This window comes from Calonectris borealis, unplaced genomic scaffold, assembly GCF_964195595.1.
Source record: "Calonectris borealis unplaced genomic scaffold, bCalBor7.hap1.2 HAP1_SCAFFOLD_106, whole genome shotgun sequence".
Classification (NCBI taxonomy): domain Eukaryota; kingdom Metazoa; phylum Chordata; class Aves; order Procellariiformes; family Procellariidae; genus Calonectris; species Calonectris borealis.
The window spans coordinates 144,690-151,043 of NW_027441494.1; positions in this window are offsets into that span (position 1 = coordinate 144,690).

Consider the following 6,354-nt stretch of genomic DNA (forward strand, 5'->3'; position numbering starts at 1 on the left):
TGGGCATGTCCAGGTGCTTGGCATGACCGGGTGCTGGGCGCTGGGGATGCTGGTTGCTGCGGTGCTGGCTGCTGGGCACTGGGGGTGCTGGGTGCTGAGCGCTGCGGGTGCTGGGCATTCCGGGTGCTATGTGCTGATCACTGGCGATGTTGGGGGCTGGTTTGCTGGGATCTGGGCAGCGGTGTGTTGAGTGCTGGGCATGTTTGGGTGCTGGGCATTTCTGGGTGCTGCATAGTGGGCGCTGGCGGTGTGGGGTGGTGGGGGTGCTGTGTGCTGGGCATGTCCGGGAGGTGGGTGTTGGGCAGTGGGAGTGTTGGGTGCTAGGTACTGGGGTGCTGGGCCCGGTATTGCTAGGTACTCTGCATAACTGAGTGCAGGGTATGTCTTGGTGCTGGATGCCTGGTGCTGGAGGTACTGGGTGCTGGGTTGTGGGCATATGCGGTGCTTCATGCTGGGCATATGCGGTGCTGGGTGGCTGTGCTGGGGTTGCTGGGTGCTGTGCTCTGGGGATGCTGGATTCCTGGCATGTGCGTGGGCTGTGTGCTGGGCCCTGGTTGTGCCGGGTATGTGTGGGTGCTGGGTGTTGGGCAGTGTGGGTGCTGTGTGGTGGGCCCTGGACACGACCGGGTGCAGGGTGCTGAGCACCGGGGTGTTGGGTGCTTGGCAGGACTGGGTGCTGAGTGCTAGGCACTGGGGTTGATGGCTGCTGGGAGCTAGAGGTGCTGGCTGTGGGCATTTCCAGTTGCTGGTCATGACCGGGTGCTGGGTCTTGTGGGTGCTGGGTGTGCCCGGTGCTGGGCATGTCCGGATGCTGTGTGCTCGGCACTTGTTGTTCTGGGTGGTGGGCAGTGAGGGTGCTGGGCGCTGGGGATGCTGGGCAATGCGGTGCTGGGCAGTGGGGCTGCTGGGTGCTGGGCATGTCCAGGGGCTGTGTGTTGGCGGTGGGTGTGCTAGGTTGTGCGCATGTCTGGGAATGAGTGCTGGGTGCTGGGTGGAGGGTACGATGGGTGCATGTCGTGGTTTAACCCCAGCCTGCAAAAAAACCCCACGCAGCCGCTGGCTCTCCCCCCCCCCCACCCCGTGGGATGGGGGAGAGAATCGGGAGGGCACAAGTAGGAAAACTCCCGGGTTGAGATAAAAACAGTTTAATGGTTGAAATAAAATGAAGTAGAACAGTAATAATAACAATGAGAACAACAACAACAACAGACGATACAAAGCAGGCAATGCACAATGCAACTGCTCACCGCTGCCGACCGCGTGTCATGGACTGGGGCGGGGGGGGGGGGGGGAGAGTCGTTTCCCTCCCCCGCCCCCTCCCATGTTTTATACTGAGCAGGATGTCACATGCTATAGAATACCCCATTGGCCAGCTAGGTCAACTACCCCGGCTGTACTCCCCCCCCCCCCCGCCACCCCCCACCCCCCCCCGAGCTTCCTGTGGGAGGCCGAAAAGAGAGAACAAAAGTCTCCCGGTGCAAGCACCGCCCAGCAACAGCCAAAGCATTAAGGGGCCATCAACGCTCCTCTCACACCAAACCCAAAAGCCAGCACACCCCCCAAGCTACTGGGAAGAAAGTTAACTCTGTCCCAGCCGGAAGCAGGACAGTGCTGAGTGCTGTGTATGTCCGGGTGCTGGGCATGTCTGGGTGTGGGGTACTGCGCACTGGGGGTGCTGGGTGTGAGACGTGTGGGGGTGCTGGATGGTGGGTGTTTGGTGTGCTGAGTACAGAGCACTGGGGGTCATGGGTGTGAGACGTGTGGGGGTGATGGATGGTGGGTGTTGGGTATGCTGGTTGCTGGGCACTGGGGATGCTGGGTGTGAGACGTGTGGGCGTGCTGGATGGTAGGTGTTTGGTGTGCTGAGTACAGAGCACTGGGGGTGGTGGATGCTGAGCGCTGCGGGTGCTGGGTGCTGGGCATGTCCGGGTGCTATGTGCTGATCACTGGAGATGTTGGGGGCTGGTTTGCTGGGATCTGGGCAGTGGTGTGTTGAGTGCTGGGCATGTTTGGGTGCTGGCCATGTCTGGGTGCTGGGTACTGGGCGCTGGCTGTGTGGGGCAGTGGGGGTGCTGTGTGCTGGGCACGTCCGGGAGGTGGGTGTTGGGCAGTGGGAGTGTTGGGTGCTAGGTACTGGGGTGCTGGGCCCGGTATTGCTAGGTACTCTGCATAACTGAGTGCAGGGTATGTCTTGGTGCTGGATGCTGGGTACTGGAGGTACCGGGTGCTGGGTGTTGGGCATATGCGGTGCTAGGTGCTGGGCATATGCGGTGCTGGGTGGCTGTGCTGGGGTTGCTGGGTGCTGTGCTGTGAGGGTGCTGGATTCCTGACATGTGCGTATGCTGTGTGCTGGGCCCTGGTTGTGCCGGGTATGTGTGGGTGCTGGGTGTTGGGCAGTGTGGGTGCTGTGTGGCGGGGCCTGGGCATGTCTGGGCGCTGGGCGGTCGGGATGCTGGGCGGTGGGCAGCAGAGAAGCTGCCTGCTGGGCATGTCTGAGTGCTGGGCATGTGTGGGTGCTGGGTACTGGGCAGTGGGGGTGGTGGGCGGTGCTGGTGCTGTGTGCTGGGCATGTCTGGGTGCTGGGCATGTGTGGGTGCTGGGTACTGGGCAGTGGGGGTGGTGGCGGTGGTGGTGCTGTGTGCTGGGCATGTTGGGCTGCTGGGTTTTGGGCGGTGGGCGTGCTGGGTGTGTGCGTGTGTTGGTTTCTGGGCGCTGGGGGTGCTGGGTGTTGTGCACTGGGGTTGCTGGGTGCTGGGCATGTCCGGGTGGCGGGCACGGCTGGGTGCTGGGCCCTGAGGTTGCTGCGTGCTGGGCACTGGGCTTGCTGGTGCTGCTGGTGCGGGTGCTGGGGGCTAGGTGTTGTCCGAAAAGCGGATTCGTGCCCGGCGTGGAAGGAACCAATTCCACACGCTCAGGAGAGAGATTGTTTTATTCAGGCCTGGGTGCTCGGTGGACTCGCCACAAATGAAGCACACCAGGTCTAATCACCTTTCTGTTTGTATCCATGCTTCTCATACATATTTTCAGTTTCTCTTTTACATATTCCTTAAATTTCCGAGAACCGATTATAATATTACATCATCCTAGACACATGCGCACTAAAACCTTTAGGGTCTCCTTGAGGGTCTCGGGTGGTCTGTGGTGGTCGGCGGGGTCGTGAACTCTTTGTGAACCTGTTCCTTTCTTTCCTTATAAGGTCGAGGTTTGTCTCCGAGCCACGTCTGGACTACCTTTGTTTACGGTTCTCGTTTCCAAGGTTACTCTTCACTAGAGTCTAACACTGCTTCCAGGAGACACGATTTAGACTACAATTCTACACACCTGCAAACACCACACCTGCTAGTTCCCTAACTTCTAAGCCACAAGTCTTCATTGTGTAGAATTACAGAAGCGAGCCGAGGTACTGGGGCTACTGGTTGCTGGGCCCTGGGAGTGCTGGATACCATGCATAATTGGGTGCAGGGTATGTCTTGCTGGTGGATGCTGGGCACTGGGGCTGCTGGGCATGTCTCGATGCTGTGTGTTGGCGGTGGGTGTGCTGGGTTGTGCGCATGTCCGGGAATTCATGCTGGGCCCTGGGAGTGCTGGGTGTGGGGAGCTAGGGGTGCTGGCTGTGGGCATTTCCAGGTACTGGTCATGACCAGTGCTGGTTGTTGGGTCTTGTGGGTGCTGGGCGTGTGCAGGTGCTGGGCACGTCCGGATGCTGTGTGCTCGGCACTTGGGGTTCTGGGTGGTGGGCAGTGAGGGTGCACACCAAACACCCACCATCCAGCACGCCCACAAGTCTCACACCCAGCACCCGCAGTGGCAGGAACCAGCATACCCAACACCCAGCTTCCAGCACACCCACTGCCCAGGACCTGCATACGCTGCATTGAACCCAGCACCCCCAGCACCCGGTAACCGATAGCCCCAGCGCCCAGCACGCCAGGGTCCAGCAACCAACACACGCACACGCCCAGCACCCAGCACCCCCACCGCCCAAAACCCAGCACCCCGACGTGCCCAGCACACAGCAGCCCCAGGTACCACCACCCCCAGCGCCAAGCACCCAGCACCACCATTGCTCAGCACCTGGACATGCCCAGCACCTAGCACCACCCTCCCCCAGTGCCCAACACCCAGCACCCACACATACCCAGCACAACCAGGGCCCAGCACACAGTACACGCACATGCCAGGAATCCAGCACCCTCACAGCACAGCACCCAGCAACCCCAGCACAGCCACCCAGCACCGCATATGCCCAACACCCAGCACTGCATATGCCCAGCACCCGGGACCTCCAGCACCAAGCATCCAGCACCAAGACATACCCTGCACTCAGTTATGTATAGTAGCCAGCAATGCCAAGGCCCAGCACCCCCAGTACCTAGCACCCAGCACTCCCACTGCCCAGCACCCAGCACCCCGACATGCCCAGCACACAGCACCCGCACCGCCCCGCACTGCCAGTTCCCAGTACCCAGCACCCAGACATGCCCAGCACCCAGACAAACATGCCCAGCGCCCAACACACCAGAACACAGCAAACCAGCCCCCAAGAACCCCAGTGATCAGCACATAGCACCTGGACATGCCCAGCACCTGCAGCACTCAGCACCCCAAACACCCACCATACAACACCCCCACAGGTCTCACACACTTCCGCCCAGTGCCCGGAAACCAGCATACCCAACACTCAGCATCCAGCACCCCCACCCCCCAGCACCCAGTGCCCAGCACGCTGCACTTACACATGGCCAGCACCCGGACATGCTCAGCACCCAGCAACACAGGGGCACAGAACCCAGCAGCCCCAGCGCCCAGAAACCAACCACCCCAGCGTCCAGCACCCAGTACACCCAGGGCCCGGCAACCAACACCCGCACATGCCCAGCACCCCCACCACCCAGCACAGGGACATGCCCAGCACCCAGCACACCCAAAGACCATCACCCCCAGCGCCAAGCACCCAGCACCGCCATTGCCTAGCACCCGGACATGCCCAGCACCCAGCACCACCACCGCCCACCACTGCCAGCGCACAGTACCCAGCACCCGGACATGCCCAGCACTCAGACATGCCTAGCAGGCAGCTTCCCTGCTCCCCATCGCCCAGAACCTCCAGTGCCCATCACCCAGCACCGGGACATGCCCAGCGCCCACCACACAGCACCCACACTGCCCAACACCCACACATACCCAGCACAACCAGGGAAGAGCACACAGCACACGCACGTGCCAAGAAACAAGCACCCCCAGAGCACAGAACCCAGCAACTCCAGAGCACAGGCCCAGCACCGGATATGCCCAGCACCCAGTACCTCCAGCACCAAGAGATACCCTGCACTCAGTTATGCATAGTACCCAGCAACACCAGGGCCCCGCAACCGCACCAGCCAGCACCCAGCAACCCGAGTGCCCAGCCCCCATCAACCTCAGGGCCCAGCCCCCAGCACCCGCACATTCCCAGCACCCAGCAACCCCACTGCCCAACCCACCCCCCGGACATGCCCAGCACACAGCACCCCCAGGGACCACCACCCCCAGCGCCCAGTACCCAGCACCTGGACATGCCCAGCACCCAAACATGCCCAGCACGCTACACACCAGAACACAGCAAACCAGCCCCCAACATCCCCAGTGATCAGCACGTAGCACCCGGACATGCCCAGCACCCAGCACGCCCAGCGCCCTGCAACCAGTACACCAAACACCCACCACCATACAGGTCTCGCAGCCAGCACCTCCCCAGTGCCCAGAAACCAGCATACCCAACACCCCCACAGCCCAAAAACCCGTTTACCCAGCATCCGGACATGCCCAGCACTCGGACATACACAGCACCCCCAGGGCCCAGCACTAACTCCTGGACAGGCGCACAACCCAGCACCCCAACCGCCAACAAACAGCACCTGGACATGCCCACCACTCAGCAGCCCCAGTGCCCAGCACCCAGCACCGCAACAGCCAGCATCCCCAGCGTCCAGCACCCTCACCGCCGACCACCCAGAACCCCAAGTGCCGAGCACACAGCATCCGCACATGCCCAGCACCTGGAGACGCCCAGCACCTGGTCATGTCCAGCAACTGAAATGCCCAAAGCCAGCACCCCTAGCTCCCAGCAGCCAGTACCCCCAGTGCCCAGCATCAGTGATGCCAAGGACGACGACATGCCCAGCACCCAACACCCCAGTGGCCAACACCCAATACCCCCAGCACCCAGCAGCAAGACATACCCTGCACCCGCTTATGCATAGTACCCAGCACTCCCAGGGCCCAGCAACCAGCACCCACAGGACTTAGCACCCAGCAACCCCAGTGCCCAGCACCCAATACCCCCAGCTCCCAGTAGCCCCAGAACCCACCATC